Source organism: Orcinus orca, chromosome 16 (assembly GCF_937001465.1).
Source record: "Orcinus orca chromosome 16, mOrcOrc1.1, whole genome shotgun sequence".
Taxonomy (NCBI): Eukaryota; Metazoa; Chordata; class Mammalia; order Artiodactyla; family Delphinidae; genus Orcinus; species Orcinus orca.
This window is the reverse complement of record NC_064574.1, coordinates 79,797,266-79,813,939: the sequence shown is the minus strand read 5'-3', so window position 1 is coordinate 79,813,939 and position 16,674 is coordinate 79,797,266.

Below are 16,674 nucleotides of genomic sequence, written 5' to 3'. Positions count from 1 at the left end.
CGGCATGTGGGATCCTCCCGGACCGGGGCACGAACCCGTGTCCCCTGCATCAGCAGGCGGACTCCCAGCCACTGTGCCACCAGGGAAGCCCTCCTATCTTTGAACTGTTGGTTTCTTTATCTCTCCCCAGATTCAAAGTAAGAGTTACGACACACGCTTCAGTGAGTCTCTTACACTGGAGGCACTCCCTGCATCTGCCCAGTGCCCCTGGCCAAGAGCTCAATGAGATACCAAAGCACATATGTGCTGGACAGGTGGGCAAGTGACTAGACAAATGGGAGGGTGCCAGACTGGAGAGTTGTTTTTACCTTTACTGGATGTCAGAAGATGGAGGACATTTTCTTCCTGAACATCAACGGTTTCTGATGATATTTAGGGGGTTATTAGTACCTCAGGTTGAATGACTCTTAGTATTTCTGTTACCAACCAGAAACTTGGATCAGGTCACCCAACGCTCAGCAACTAACATTGTACTTTCTGTTATCACAACCCAGTTTATTGCAGGGTGCCAAGCAAGGAGAATGGGCAGCTCGTGCTCAAAAGACCCAAACTCCCCAGCGGCTTTCAGAGAAGGGCTTTTGAAGACTGAGGGAGAGGTCACAGGATGGGCAATCCGCTCATACAGTTCTGATTGGTTAATGGTGAATAATTGGGTGATGTTTTGGGAATCTCAGCCTTTTGGTTCCAACCAGTCTGGGGTCTACACGCTGGTAGTCAGCATGCAGTTAACTTCTTTTACCTGGTGGGGGTCTTGATATCTGCAAAACAACTCAAGGGCATGGCTCAGGATACTAGTTATAGCCCTTGAGGCACTAAAGGTCCTTGACTTTGTTTTATGGCTAAATTATTTTGCCTTAGTCGACTGCTTTCCTTTGTTTCTGCATTTTCTTCTAATTAAATTTGCTCTTTGGAACTCGGGGAAGGCCTGGGAGGCTAAAACAGGGGACATGGTGGGGGGGTCTTTCTCTAGGAAGGTTTTAGTCAGCCTCTTTCTTTGATACACCTCAAGCCTGAGGGGAAGAGAGGCAACAACCTTTTTCAGGATTAGAGGAGAGAGTCACTGACTTTTTTTAATATGTTTATTTGTCTGCACCAGGTCTTAGTCACAGCATGTGTGATCTAGTTCCCTGCATTGGGAGCACGGAGTCTTAGTCACTGGACCACGAGGGAAGTCCCGAGTCCCTGACTTTTCATTTTTAAAGAATTCTCAAGTTGCTTAGCATCAATATTTTGTATTATAAAACATTACCTCTCTCTCTGCTTTGTCACAGCACCTGGACAAACATTTGAAAATTAGTAGACATATTATAATGAGGATAATGATCAGAATGCACCCGTGTACTACATACCCCAGAAGTCTTCCTGTTACAGATGGCAGCCAGGAAGATAGGTTTCAGAGTGGGTTCTGTAAGTAGGATTACAAAACAGGAGTTATGAAGCACTACATGTCTGTCTTGTCAAAATATAATTTAAAGCAATTTTAGTATCTAGTACTATTCTGCCTAAATAATCTAGTGCCTTCTGCTGGGAGGCTATAGCTGGAGCTGTCTTGCTTGTTACCATTCCTAGAGAAAGGTTTCATAGCAGCTGATAGTGTCCTTGAGTCTGATACAGTTCAGAACGTTCAAGTTCTCAGTAATGTAGAAGTGTGTCTGAAACCATGTCCATACTAGGCACCCCGATCCATTTGGGATACCTGAACCACAGTTACTTCATTCTGATTTTTTAAATGCATTCTTTAGTGGTTAAAGCAGATGTACAATGTATGTTTGATAAACTAGAACAGCCTTACCTTATAAGCCAGAATGACTTCTCCATACCTCAATACGTGAAAGTTTCCTCCATCATTTTCCCTTTGTTTGCAGACCTTTCAGTAGCAAGCAGTGATACACATCGTGAGCAGTTATTCAGCTTCACTGGAGAATTTCCTTTCTATCCTGAACATTGGAGTCAGAAGTATATTAGAAATAAAACAAAAACTTTCCATTTTGATAGGGAGACACATTTGGTGAACAGTTCCATTGAATTAGGATGGATCTTAACAGACCTGGTCCAGATTCCTGGGTTGCTGTCTACCACTGCTGTTGTCTTTTTCTCATGCGGGTGTTGAGGTCAGCAGTCCTTTCTATCGACCAGTCCAGTACAGAAGGCCTTGAGTGGGAAATGTTAATTCAAGAGTCAGTTTCCTTCAGTTTCACTGTGCATGAGCTACTTAATACCTGAGAAAAGGGCTCTTTCATTGAGGTTGGAGCCTTACAAGTGATGTCCTCTCTAGTACATATAATCTCCTGGTTGTGGATCATGGGGCATCTGATCTTCATCCAAAGATAGGTTACCATGATCAGTTTCAGAAACAAGCTTAGAATATTCCTTTAGTAACTTAATTAAAATACTTTATAATATAGCAATAAGGTCATCTTGGATGTAGATAATACAATAAACCCTCAGTATATACAAAACCTCAATATCCAAAAGGTATATTATCAAAACATAATCTCTAATTTATCCTCATTTTCTACCAAATTGGGCCAAATTAAGTCTAGTTTCAGTAAACAGCCTGATTTACCTAAGTGTAACTGGTCGTATAGGCTCTTTTCACTTGGCTGTGCTAGAGCTTTTAAGGAATATCAATTGAACTTTTTAAAAACCTCTTGAGGCCAGGAAAATCATCAACAACTTGCCATCCGATTTTGCCTGCAGTATCTGTAGATATGAGAGAATTCCTCCGTTCTCAAGGTTCCTAAAATACCTCAATATTCCTGCTCCTACCAGGAGGTGACCTTCCTTATTCAGCTGATAAAGCTGTTGGGACTCTGAGTTTCCAGCTCCTGGAGGGATCAGGTCAAGAGAAAAGATAAATCTTTTAATTCCACTTACAGAGGTAAAACTTACCAAATTGTTATAAAGGGAAAGGTTTCTTTATGTCTAGAAAACACAGACTAAAAGCCAGCAGTGTTTCAGACAAAAACATAACCATATTCATTAGTTTACTGAGTACTATGTAACTAATCTTGATCTTAATCTTGTTAACAGTTTTATGAAACAATCAGGGTTTCCATTAGAATTTCTTAACTAGTTCAGCAGTATGATCTGGAAGTTATCAATCTTTTACTTGCCAAAAGGTCCTTTCTGTGAATCTTAAGATTTTGCAAAAGCATGAGTGAAATATCTGTTAATGACAGAAGACTTGAAAAGGCACAGTTAAGGATCTGATTACAATGCAATTGACAAAGAAGCTTAACCAAGTTGCTGTGACATACAATCTTTTAAAGATAACTAGAATTAAGACTGATAACAATACCAGGACATCTCCAAATTTTAGGAACTTCATATAATTTTTAGAACACTTGATGATGTTTACCCATACAGTATTACCTAAGAAATTAACTAAGAAGGTTTTTGTTTGTTTGTTTGTTTGTTGCAGTACGGCGGGCCTCTCACTGTTTTGGCCTCTCCCATTGCGGAGCACAGGCTCTGGACGCACACGCTCAGCGGCCATGGCTCACGGGCCCAGCCACTCCGCGGCATGTGGGATCTTCCCGGACCGGGGCACGAACCTGCGTCCCCCACATCGGCAGGCGGACTCTCAACCACTGTGCCACCAGGGAAGCCCACCTAAGAAGGTTTTATCACCACTCATTTGATAGTGCTTCTCGTGTAATTTAACATACCAAATAATCTGAATTAGTTTAATATTTTTCTCTCTGAGATGCCTCAGGGGCCTTTGAAAGGTCCCAAATTAGAGGTCAAAAGAACTTCAATTTAGAATTTGATTTGAGGAAGTTTGTCAAAAAGTTTTACTGGGACTCCCCTGGTGGTCCAGTGGTAAAGAATCTGCCTTCCAATGCAGGGGACGCAGGTTCCATCCCTGGTTGGGGAACTAAGATCCCGCGTGCTGCAACTATTGAGCTCGCGTGCCTCAATGAGAGAACCCGCGTGCCACATACTACAGAGCCCATGCACTCTGGAGCCCGCGTGCCACAACTAGAGAGAAACCCAAGCAGACCATGGGCCATAACGAAAAAGATCCCATATTCCTCAACAAAGATCCCATGTGCCACAACTAAGACCCAATGCAGCCAAAAAAATAAGGAAAATATTTTAAAAATAAAGCTTTACGAAAAGACAACCTACAGAATGGGAAAAAATATTTGCAAATGATGAGATTGGCAAGGGCTTAATTTCCAAAATATACATACAGCCCAATATCCAAAAAAAAACCCAATGAAGACATACAGGTGGCCGACAGGTACATGAAAAGATGTTCAATATCACTAATTATTAGAGAAATGCAAATCAAAACTATAATGAGGTATCACCTCACACCAGTCAGATTGGCTATCATCAAGAAGTCTACAGGGATTTCCCTGGTGGTCCAGGGTTAAGACTCCATGTGCCCAATGCAGGGGGCCCAGATTCCATCCCTGGTCACTAAGATCCCACATACCACAACTAAGCCCTTGTGGTGCAACTACTGAGCCCACACGCTCTAGAGCCCATGCCCTCTAAAGGCCGCGTGCCACAACTAGAGAAGCCAGTGCACCGCACTGAAGAGCCCGCAGAGCCATAATTAATTTTTAAAAGTCTACAAATAATAAATGCTGGAGAGGGTGTGGAGAAAAAGGAAACCCCTTACACTGTTGGTAGGAACGTAAATTGGTGCAGCCACTATGGAGAACAGTATGGAGGTTCCTTAAAAGAGACTAAATAGAGTTACCATATGATCTGGTAACCTGGAGAAATTAATTCAAAAAGATACACACACTCTAATGTTCATAGGAGCACTATTCTCAATAGCCAAGACATGGAAATAACCTAAGTGTCCATGGACAAACGAATGGATAAAGACGATATGGTATATATATATACACAGTGGAATATTAGCCATAAAAAAGAATGAGATAATGCCATTTGCAGCAACATGGATGGACCTAGAGATTATTATACTAAAGTCAGAGAAAGACAAATATATGATATTGCTTATATGTGGAATCTAAAAAAATCCTACAAATGAACTTATTTTACAAACAGACTCAAACATAGAAAACAAACGTATGGTTACCAAAGGGGAAATGGAGTGGGGGGGATACATTAGAAGTTTGGGATTAAAATATATACACTACTATCTATAATATAAAATAGATAACCAACAAGGACCTACTATATAGTACAGGGAACTGTACTCAATATCTTGTAATGGGGCTTCTCTGGTGGTGCAATCGTTAAGAATCCACCTGCCAGGGGCTTCCCTGGTGGCGCAGTGGTTGAGAATCTGCCTGCTAATGCAGGGAACACGGGTTCAAGCCCTGGTCTGGGAAGATCCCACATGCCGCGGAGCAACTAGGCCCGTGCGCCACAACTACTGAGCCTGCGCGTCTGGAGCCTGTGCTCCGCAACGAGAGGCCGTGATAGTGAGAGGCCCGCGCACCGTGATGAAGAGTGGCCCCCGCTTGCCACAACTAAAGAAAGCCCTCGCACAGAAACGAAGACCCAACACAGCCAAAATAAAGAAAGAAAGAAAGAAAAAAGTAAATCCTATTTCAAAGGAAAAAAATAGAATCCACCTGCCAATGCAGGGGACGGGGGTTCAAGCCCTGGTCCGGGACAAACCCACATGCCACAGAGCAACTAAGCCCATGCGCCACAACTACTGAGCCTGCACTCTAGAGTCCACGAGCCAAAACTACTGAAGTTCATGCACCTAGAGCCCATGCTCCACAACAAGAGAAGCCACTACAATGAGAAGCCTACACACCACAATGAAGAGTAGCTCCCGCTCACCACAAAGAAGACCCAACGTGGCCAAAAATAATTTTTTAAAAATACCTTGTAATAACTATAATGGAAAAGTCTAAAACAGAATACACGTATTCATACATATATACACACACATATATAACTGAATCACTTTGCTGTACACCTGAAACTAACAGCACTCTAAATCAACTATATTTCAATAAAGTTTTTTTTTAATAACGTTTTAAAACACTTGGTATTGTGAAAGTATTCACTTAACTAAAGTGACAGAGAAGATTTCAAAGGCAAATACAGAAGGTTACAACAGATCACGTAAGAAAGTCTTATTGCGAGTTCCATGGTGTTCTAGTGGTTAGGATTCAGCACTGTCACTGTGCTGTGGTCCAGGCTCAATCCCTGGTCAGGGAACTGAGATCCCATAAGCCGCATGGTGCGGACAAACTATTAAAAAATAATAAAAGACAGTCTTACTTAAAGTAGCTCAGTATTCCAAGAACACTGTCTCATAACAAAAAACCAAACTCCAGGGCTTCCCTGTTGGCACAGTGGTTCAGAGACCACCTGCCAATGCAGGGGACATGGGTTCTTGCCCTGGTCCAGGAAGATCCCACATACCGCAGAGCGGCTACACCCATGAGCCATGGCCACTGAGCCTGCGCGTCTGGAGCCTGTGCTCCGCAACGGGAGAGGCCACAACAATGAGAGACCCGTGTACTGCAAAAAAAAAAAAAAAAAAAAAACAACTCCAGTCTTGTATCAGCTTAAATAAATAACATACTTTTTAAAATAAATTTATTTTTGGCTGCATTGGGTCGTCGTTGCGTGCAGGCTTTCTCTAGTTGCGGCGATGGGCTACTCTTTGATGCAGCGCATCAGCTTCTCATTGCAGTGGCTTCTCGTTGCAGGGCACAGGCTCTAGGCACATGGGCTTCAGTTGTGGCTCACAGGCTCAGGAGTTGTGGCTCACAGGCTTAGTTGCTCCACGGCATGTGGGATCTTCCTGGACCAGGGCTCGAACCAGTGTCCCCTGCATTGGCAGGCGGATTGTTAACCACCACGCCACCAGGGAAGCCCTATCAGCTTACTTTTAATAATAAAATTAATTTACTTAGATTGAATTCAGTCTAATCTTATCCAGTTCTGATCATGAACAAAACTTTTCTCAAGGTTCCTCTTCCACAACTTCCTATATCCATATGAGTTTGTCCCTTATTCTTTCCCCATCCAGAAACAACCAGCTCTAGGACAAATCTACTCTTTAACAAAAATATCTCCATTTTTCATACCTTCTTGCCAACAACATATATCCTACTTCCTTTACATACCGAAATGTTTCCCTTATTTCTAGTACTTTTTAATTACCTATCACAATTTTTAACCCTTAAAAACTTTAATCTCTAGCAAAAACCAAGAAGCAAGCAACTGTGAAATGTTTATCATACCAGCATTTTCTGATTAGCAAACTTAGGAACATCTTCTATAACCTAAAAACATTTTCTCATAGCACAGTTTCTTCAATGTGGTACAAAATATGTTTGGGTTTATTAGACATACCTTTGTCCTCGTTAGAGAAAAACTAAATTAGGTAAACAAACTTGCTGTAAACAGACTTGTTTAGCAAGTGTTCCAGTATTTCATCTTATTTTAAAATGATTTAGACATTCAATTAATTTTCATCATTTTACCTTCATTTAGGAAAACTCAAGTTACCAAAAATCTGGAAAAACAAACAACTATTCCTAAAGAGTTCACCTAAAAGCTTTTATCCCATTTATCTCTATTACTTATAACAATATCATACCAAGTTAATCTTTTCTTGCTGACAAAATTTGCAACAGGGATAATGAGAATTTGATTTTCAGTAAACCTAAGTACAATAAAAGTATTATACTTAATATTGATGACTCTAGAGACAGGTCTGTATTAAACCAAACTTAATATCTGGTATTAAACTTAGTTTAATACTGAATATTCCGCCAGATCACATGAACTTGAAATTCATTTGGGTTAATTTCTGTTGTATTCCTGAGAATTTATATAAGCACTTAATTCCCTTTGAGCCAATCAATTAGAGCTCATTTACAAATTAATTTTTAAAGACAGAACTAGAGATCCCATAGTTTCATTTTAAAACAGTCATGAATTAGACGTCTACAACACATTCATTTATAACAGTTGGAATAAGTTTACTTGAGTTTTAAAACACTTCTTTTCCCATTTCCTCTCAGTTTCAGGTTCTACCAGGTAAGCTGAGACCATAGTCTCAGACAGTGTGAGCTGTGTTTGCATTTCAAGGAAATAAGTTATAACTTAACCTTTTACCTAGGAGAACTTTTGCTCTCTCAGGGCCAGAATTTTGAAAAGAATTTTTTTTTAATTTTACTTTCTTTATACAGCAGGTTATTAGTTATCTATTGTATACATATTAGTGTATATATGTCAATCCCAATCTCCCAATTCATCCCACCACCATCACCCCCAAAAAAAGAATTTTTTTTTAAATCAAGCCAGACGTCTCTAACTGCATATGCCAAAAAAAAAAAAAAAAGTTTTGGGGCTTCCCTGGTGGCGCACTGATTAAGAATCCACCTGCCGACGCCGGAGATACGGGTTCGAGCCCTGGTCTGGGAAGATCCCACATGCCGCAGAACAACTAAGCCTGTGTGCCACAGCTACTGAGCCAGCGTTCTGGAGCCTGCGAGCCACAGCTACTGAGCCCGTGTGCCACAACTACTGAAGCCCACGCGCCTAGAGCCCATGCTCCCAACAAGAGAGTCCACCACAATGCAAAGCCATTTTTCTCCAGTTTAAACATTCTGGCCATGTGGTATTAGAACAAAGTCATCTTTCTTTTCATAGAAACATAGCTGAAGATTTCCCAATTTTGTAAAATACACCCCAGAGGACTACAGGATGCAATAGAGCTCTGATTTCCCTTCTTGTCATACAGCTGGTATTACCAGAAACAGACCAGAACCAGGCAACCCAGAGCTGAGAGGCCTCTCAGGATCACAGCTCCCCGGCACAAGAATGGAAGATTTCCTACCTGTTGTTCCAGATGGGGTACCAACGAGCCCTGGTTTAACAGGGAGTGTCCCAGTCACCGCAAGGGCAGTATGGGATGGCTGAAGCATTCCTCAACCCAGAAGAGAACACTCCAATTAAAGCAGCATTTGGGGGACTCCTCTGGTGGCCCAGTGGGGAAGACTCAGTGCTCCCAGTGCTGGGGCCCTGGGTTCGATCCCTGGTCGGGGAACTAGATCCCACAAGCAGGCTGCAACTAAGAGTCCGTGTGCCACAACTAAAAGATCCCACGCGCCACAACAAAGACCTGGTGCAGCCAAAATAAATATAGTTTTTAAAAAAAGCATTTTGCTCAAAACCAGACCACCAAGTCCTATGCTTTCTCCCACCCCACCCCCCAAAGGAAAAATTCCATTCAAGGCAACCCAGTAGGGAAGAATATCCTGGTGTGGTCACATGAGAGGCCCACGTACCGCAAAAAAAATTAAAAAAGTGTGATGGGGCTTCCCTGGTGGCACAGTTGTTGGGAGCCCGCCTGCCAATGTGGAGGACGTGGGTTCGTGCCCTGGTCCAGGAGGATCCCACGTACCGCAGAGCGGCTGGGCCCGTGAGCCATAGCTGCTGAGCCTGCGCGTCCGGAGCCTGTGTTCCACAACGGGAGATGCCACAGTGGTGAGAGGCCCACGTACCACAAAAAAAACGGTGTGAGGGAAAGGGTCACAGTTTGGTAATCAGCTCCTGTACAATTCTCTGGTTGATGATGACATAACAGGATGATGTTTCAAGAATCTCAGTTATCAACCTTCTGGTTCCAACTGGTCTGGGGTCTATGTGCTGGTGGTCAGCATGCAGTTAACTTCCTCCACCTGGTGGGGGTTTAGTTTCTGCAAAAGAACTCAAGGGTATAGCTCAGGATATTACCTGTATCCCTGGAGGAGGAACTCAAGGTTCTCGACTTTGTTTTATGGCTAAACTATTATTTTGTCTTGCTTGGCTGGTTTCCTTTGTTTCTGCATTTTCTCAATCTCATTAAATTTGTTCTTTGGAAAAGCGAACACTCCTACACTGTCGGTGGGAAGGTAAGTTGGTGCAGCCACTTTGGAAAACAGTATGGAGGTTCCTCAGAAAACTAAACATAGAATTACCATATATATGAGGGACTTCCCTGGCAGTCCAGTGGTTAAGACTCTGCACTTCCACTGCAGGGGGCACAGGTTCAATCCCTGGTCAGGGAACTAAGATCCCAAATGCCATGTGGTGCAGCCAAAAAAAAAAAAAGGAATTACCATATGATCCAGCAATTCTACTCCTGGGAATATATCCACACAAAACTATAATTTTAAAAGATACATTCACCCCTATGTTCATAGCAGCACTATTCACAATAGCCAAGACAATGAAACAACCTAAATGTCCATCAACAGATGAATGCATAAAGATGTTATATATACACACACACATACATACATACGATGGAATACTATTCAGCCATGAAAAAGAATGAAATAATGCCATTTGCAGCAACATGGATGGACCTAGAAATTATCATACTAAGTGAAGTCAGTCAGAAAGCCAAATACAATATGATACCACTTATATCTGGAATCTAAACTATGACACAAAGGAACCTATCTATGAAACAGAATCACGGACATAGAAAACAGATTGGTGGTTGGGCTAGGTGGGGGGTTGGGGGAGGGATGGAGTGGGAGGTTGGGGTTAGCGGATGTATTATATACAGGATGGATAAACACCAAGGTCCTACTGTGTAGCACAGGGAACTATATTCAATATCCTATGACAAACCATAATGGAGAGGAGGAACCAAGATGGTGGAGTAGAAGGACGTGCTCTCACTCCCTCTTGCGAGAACACCAGAATCACAACTAGCTGCTGGACAGTCATCAACAGGAAGACATTGGAACTCACCAGAAAAGATACCCCACTTCCAAAGACAAAGGAGAAGGCACAATGAGACAGTAGGAGGGGCGCAATGACAGTAAAATCAAATCCCATAACGACTGGGTGGGTGACTCAGAGACTGGAGAACACTTATACCACAGAAGTCCACCCACTGGACTGAAGGTTCTGAGCCCCACGTCAGGCTTCCCAACCTGGGGGTCCGGCAATGGGAGGAGGAGTTCCTAGAGAATCAGACTTGGAAGCCTAGTGGGAATTGATTGCAGGAATTCAACAGGACTGCGGGAAACAGACTCCACTCTTGGAGGGCACACACAAAGTAGTGTGCGAATCGGAACCCAGGGGAAGGAGCAGGGGCCCCAGGGGAGACTGACCCAGACCTACCTGCTAGTGTTGGAGGGTCTCCTGCAGAGGTGAGGTGGGGGTGGCTGTGGCTCACTGTGGGGACAAGGACACTGGCAGCAGAAGTTCTGGGAAGTAATCCTTGGTGTGAGCCTTCCCAGAGTCTGTCATTAGCCCCACCAAAGAGCCCAGGTAGGTTCCAGTGCTGGGTTGCCTCAGGCCAAACAACCAACAGGGAGAGAACCCAGCCCCACCCATCAACAGTCAAGTGGATTTACTGAGCTCTGCCCACCAGAGCAACAGTCAGCTCTGCCCACCACCAGTCCCTCCCATCAAGCCTCTTAGATAGCCTCATCCACCAGAGGGCAGACAGCAGAAGCAAGAAGAACTACAATCCTGCAGCTTGTGGAACAAAAACCACATTCACAGAAAGATAGACAAGATGAAAAGGCAGAAAAGGCAGAGGGCTATGTACCAGATGAAGGAACAAGATAAAATCCCAGAAAAACAACTGAATGAAGTGGGGATAGGCAACCTTCCAGAAAAAGAATTCAGAATATTGATAGTGATGATGATCCAGGACCTCAGAAAAAGAATGGAGGCAAAGATCGAGAAGATGCAAGAAATGTTTAACAAAGACCTGGAAGAATTAAAGAACAAACAAACAGAGATGAACAATACAATAACTGAAATGAAAACTACACTAGAAGGAATCAATAGCAGAACAACTGAGGCAGAACGGATAAGTGACCTGGAAGACAGAATGGTAGAATTCACTGCTGCGGAACAGAATAAAGAAAAAAGAATGAAAAGAAATGAAGACAGCCTAAGAGACCTCTAGGACAACATTAAACGCAACCAACATTCACATTATAGGGGGTCCCCAAAGACAAAGAGAGAAAGGACCAGAGAAAATATATGAAGAGATTATAGTCGAAAACTTCCCTAGCATGGGAAAGGAAAGAGCCACCCAAGTCCAGAAAGCACAGCGAGTCCCATGCAGGATAAACCCAAGGAGAAACACGCCGAGACACATAGTAAATCAAACTGGCAAAAATTAAAGACAAAGAAAAATTATTGAAAGCAGCAAGGGAAAAATGACAAATAACATACAAGGGAACTCCCATAAGGTTAACAGTTGATTTCTCAGCAGAATCTCTACAAGCCAGAAGGGAGTGGCACGATATACTTAAAGTGATGAAAGGGAAGAACCTACAACCAAGATTACTCTACCCGGCAAGGATCTCTTTCAGATTCGATGGAGAAATCAAAAGCTTTACAGACAAGCAAAGGCTAAGAGAATTCAGCACCACCAAACCAGCTCTACAACAAATGCTAAAGGACCTTCTCTAAGTGGGAAACACAAGAGAAGAAAAGGATCTACAAAAACAAACCCAAAACAATTAAGAAAATGGTCATAGGAACATACATATCGATAATTACCTTAAACGTGAATGGATTAAATGCTCCAACCAAAAGACACAGGCTTCATGAATGTATACAAAAACAAGACCCATATATATGCTCTGTACAAGAGACCCACTTCAGACCTAGGGACACATACAGACTGAAAGTGAGGGGATGGAAAAAGGTATTTCATGCAAATGGAAATCAAAAGAAAGCTGGAGTAGCAATACTCATATCAGATAAAATAGACTTTAAAATAAAGAATGTTACAAGAGACAAGGAAGGATATTACATAATGATCAAGGGATCAATCCAAGAAGAAGATATAACAATTACAAATATATATGCACCCAACATAGGAGCACCTCAATACATAAGGCAACTACTAACAGCTATAAAAGAGGAAATCGACAGTAACACAATAATAGTGGGGGGCCTTAACACCTCACTTACATCAATGGACAGATCATCCAAAATTTAAATAAATAAGGAAACAGAAGCTTTAAATGACACAATAGACCAGATAGATTTAATTGATATTTATAGGACATTCCATCCAAAAACAACAGATTACACTTTCTTCTCAAGTGCACATGGAACATTCTCCAGGATAGATCACATCTTGGGTCACAAATCAAGCCTCAGTAAATTTAAGAAAATTGAAATCATATCAAGCATCTTTTCTGACCACAACGCTATGAGATTAGAAATGAATTACAGGGAAAAAAAACGTAAAAACACAAACACTTGGAGGCTAAACAGTACATTACTAAATAACCAAGAGATCACTGAAGAAATCAAAGAGGAGATCAAAAAACACCTAGAGACAAATGACAATGAAAACACAACGATCCAAAACCTATGGGATGCAGCAAAAGCAGTTCTAAGAGGGAAGTTTATAGCTATACAAGCCTACCTCAAGAAACAAGAAAAATCTCAAGTAAACAAACTAACCTTACACCTAAAGGAACTAGAGAAAAAAGAACAAACACAACCCAAAGTTAGCAGAAGGAAAGAAATCACAAAGATCGGAGCAGAAATAAAAGAAAGAGAAACAAAGAAAACAATAACAAAGATCAATAAAACTAAAAGCTGGTTCTTTGAGAAGATAAACAAACTTGATTAACCATTAGCCAGACTCATCAAGAAAAAGGGGAGAGGACTCAAATCAATATAATTAGAAATGAAAAAGGAGAAGTTACAACAGACACCGCAGAAATACAAAGCATCCTAAGAGACTACTACAAGCAACTCTATGCCAATAAAATGGACAACCTGGAAGAAATGGACACATTCTTAGAAAGGTATAACCTTCCAGACTGAACCAGGAAGAAATAGAAAATATGAACAGACCAATCACAAGTAATGAAATTGAAACTGTGATTAAAAATCTTCCAACAAAGAAAAGTCCAGAACCAGATGGCTTCACAGGTGAATTCTATCAAACATTTAGAGAACAGCTAACACCCATCCTTCTCAAACTCTTCCAAAGAACTGCAGAGGAAGGAACACTCCCAAACATTCTATGAGGCCACCATCACCCTGATACCAAAACCAGACAAAGATACTACAAAAAAAGAAAATTACAGACCAATATCATGGATGAATACAGATGCAAAAATCCTCAACAAAATACTAGCAAACAGACTCCAACAACACATTAAAAGGATCACACACCATGATCAAGTGGGATTTATCGCAGGGATGCAAAGATTCTTCAATATATGTAAATCAATCAATGTGATACACCATATTAACAAATGGAAGAATAAAACCCATATGATCTGGGGCTTCCCTGGTGGCGCAGTGGTTGAGAGTCCGCCTGCCGATGCAGGGGACACGGGTTCGTGACCTGGTCCGGGAAGATCCCACATGCTGCGGAGCGGCTAGGCCCGTGAGTCATGGCCGCTGAGCCTGCGTGTCCAGAGCCTGTGCTCCGCAACGGGAGAGGCCACAGCAGTGAGAGGCCCGCGTACCACAAAAAACAAAAAAACAAACAAACAAAAAAACCCCATATGATCATCTCAATAGATGCAGAAAAAGCTTTTGACAAAATTCAACACCCATTTATGATAAAAACCCTCCAGAAAGTAGGCACAGAGCGAACCTACCTCAACATAATAAAGGCCATATATGACAAACCCACAGCAAACATCATTCTCAATGGTGAAAAACTGAAAGCATTTCCTCTAAGATCAGGAACAAGACAAGGATGTCCATTCTCACCACTATTATTCAACATAGTTTTGGAAGTCCTAGCCATGGCAATCAGAGAAGTAAAAGAAATAAAAGGAATACAAATTGGAAAAGAAGAAGTATAACTTATTGTTTGCATGTGACATGATACTATAAATAGAGAAGCCTTAAAATGCCATCAGAAAACTACTAGAGCTGTCCCCAGGAAGATCCCCCAGGGTCCTGCTCAGTTTCATTTCTTCAGGGTATTGTTTGTTTAGGAAAAGGGAAAAATTAAATGTCAGTGAGAAGGGAGAGACACTCACCCCTTAAAAAAAAAAGAAAAAAACTTAATTGGGGGAGAATCTAAGTAATGCCCTTGTGAATGTTACCAAACCAGGATCATTTTGCCCAACGTGCAGCAAGCCAAAACGCTAAGATGTCAGGGTTTGCAGAAAAGAGAGGGTTTATTCACAAGGCAGCCAAGCAAGGAGACACAACAAGTCTCAGATTCACCTCCTGGAAGGCAAGGGACGCCAGGTGTTTATGGAATAAAGAAGCAAGGCAGTCTGAGGCGTGGGGGCAGTGAGGATGGGTAATTGGAAAAAGTTGCGGTGACTGTCATTCTGCACAGGAGTAACTAAGCTACAGGCCTCTGCACATGCAAAAATGGAGGTGCTTAGCATGATCTGAGGGTTACCCTTTGAGTCAAAAGGTCACCAAGTGGACACGTGGGCAGGCCCAGTTGGAGGGTCAGTGGTCCTATCCAATCTTAACCAGATCAGCTCAAACTAGACACAGCTGACTCCAAGATCCTAGAAAACAACTGGGACAAACATTGTTTAGGCTACATGCTGCTTGGAGGACATGCAAGTCTCAAAATGAATTACCTTGATTAGTGAACGCAGGTGAAATGGGTTTGACTGATAATTACCCGGTTTTACCACCCCCCCCCCCCCATCTTTACATCATTCCTCCATCTCGAGGGAAGAGGGGGCGATGACTGAATGTAATTCCTGCCGAGAAGAGGCATAGGGCTAACACAGCACTGTATTCAATGAATCAACTATACTCCAATTAAAAACAACAAAAGCAGAGGGCTAACCAAAGCTTCACGAATGCAACTGTTTAGTGCTCACTTGAAACCATTCTCTTGTTCCCAGTTTCAAGTTAGCACTTTGATCCCAAGAAACAGATACTACCTACGTGCCAGCTATCATAGGCCCAAGATTGATCATTGAAACGGCGGACAAATACGTACCCTGAGGGGGCACACACTGTTAAAATGAAGGCTTATTTTAGGGATTTTATCTAGGACAAGGTCAAGCCAGCGATCAGTATCTTACCTTTTGACATATTGGAGAGTCCCAATCATTATCAGTTTGGCTGAAACACTTAAATATGGAAGGAACACAGGCTGGGGAAAAATGTTTTCTGTCCTCACCTAATATAACCTTGACAGGGGTAGACTACAGTCTTTTTTTTTTTTAAATCTGAGGTCCCAAGGACCAAATTTCACCTTAGACAAGGAAAAACACGACAGGAAATTCTGTTGATTAGCCTAATCTGATATGTTACAGTGAGGTTAAGGACAGTCAAAAAATTAATGACAGGTAATTCCCTGGTGGTCCAGTGGTTAAGACTTCATGCTTCCAAAGCAGGGGGCTCAGTTTCAATCCCTGGTTGGGAAACTAAGATCCCACATGCCTCGTGGTGCGGCCAAAACAAATAATTAAAAACAAAATTAATGACAGGCAGGATCAAGGGGTCAGCATGATCAAATACAGAAAAAGGTTTTGGATGAAATATCCAACAGCTAGAGAGAGTACCTGCTTTTGCCCAAGTATGAGAAGTCCTAATCATTGAATTGTCCTTGCAAGCCTTAATTTCTTTCTTGTGGCTTCTTTCTGAAAAGCCGCTTAAAATCTGTTAGGGGTTCACTTGCCCACTGGGAGAAGTCAGTGTAGGGGGTCTGGAGCCAGCCAAGGCTTGGACGATCTCAGTCGACAGTTCTCTGCAGTATGGTTTCCATTTCCCGTCACGTTCCAC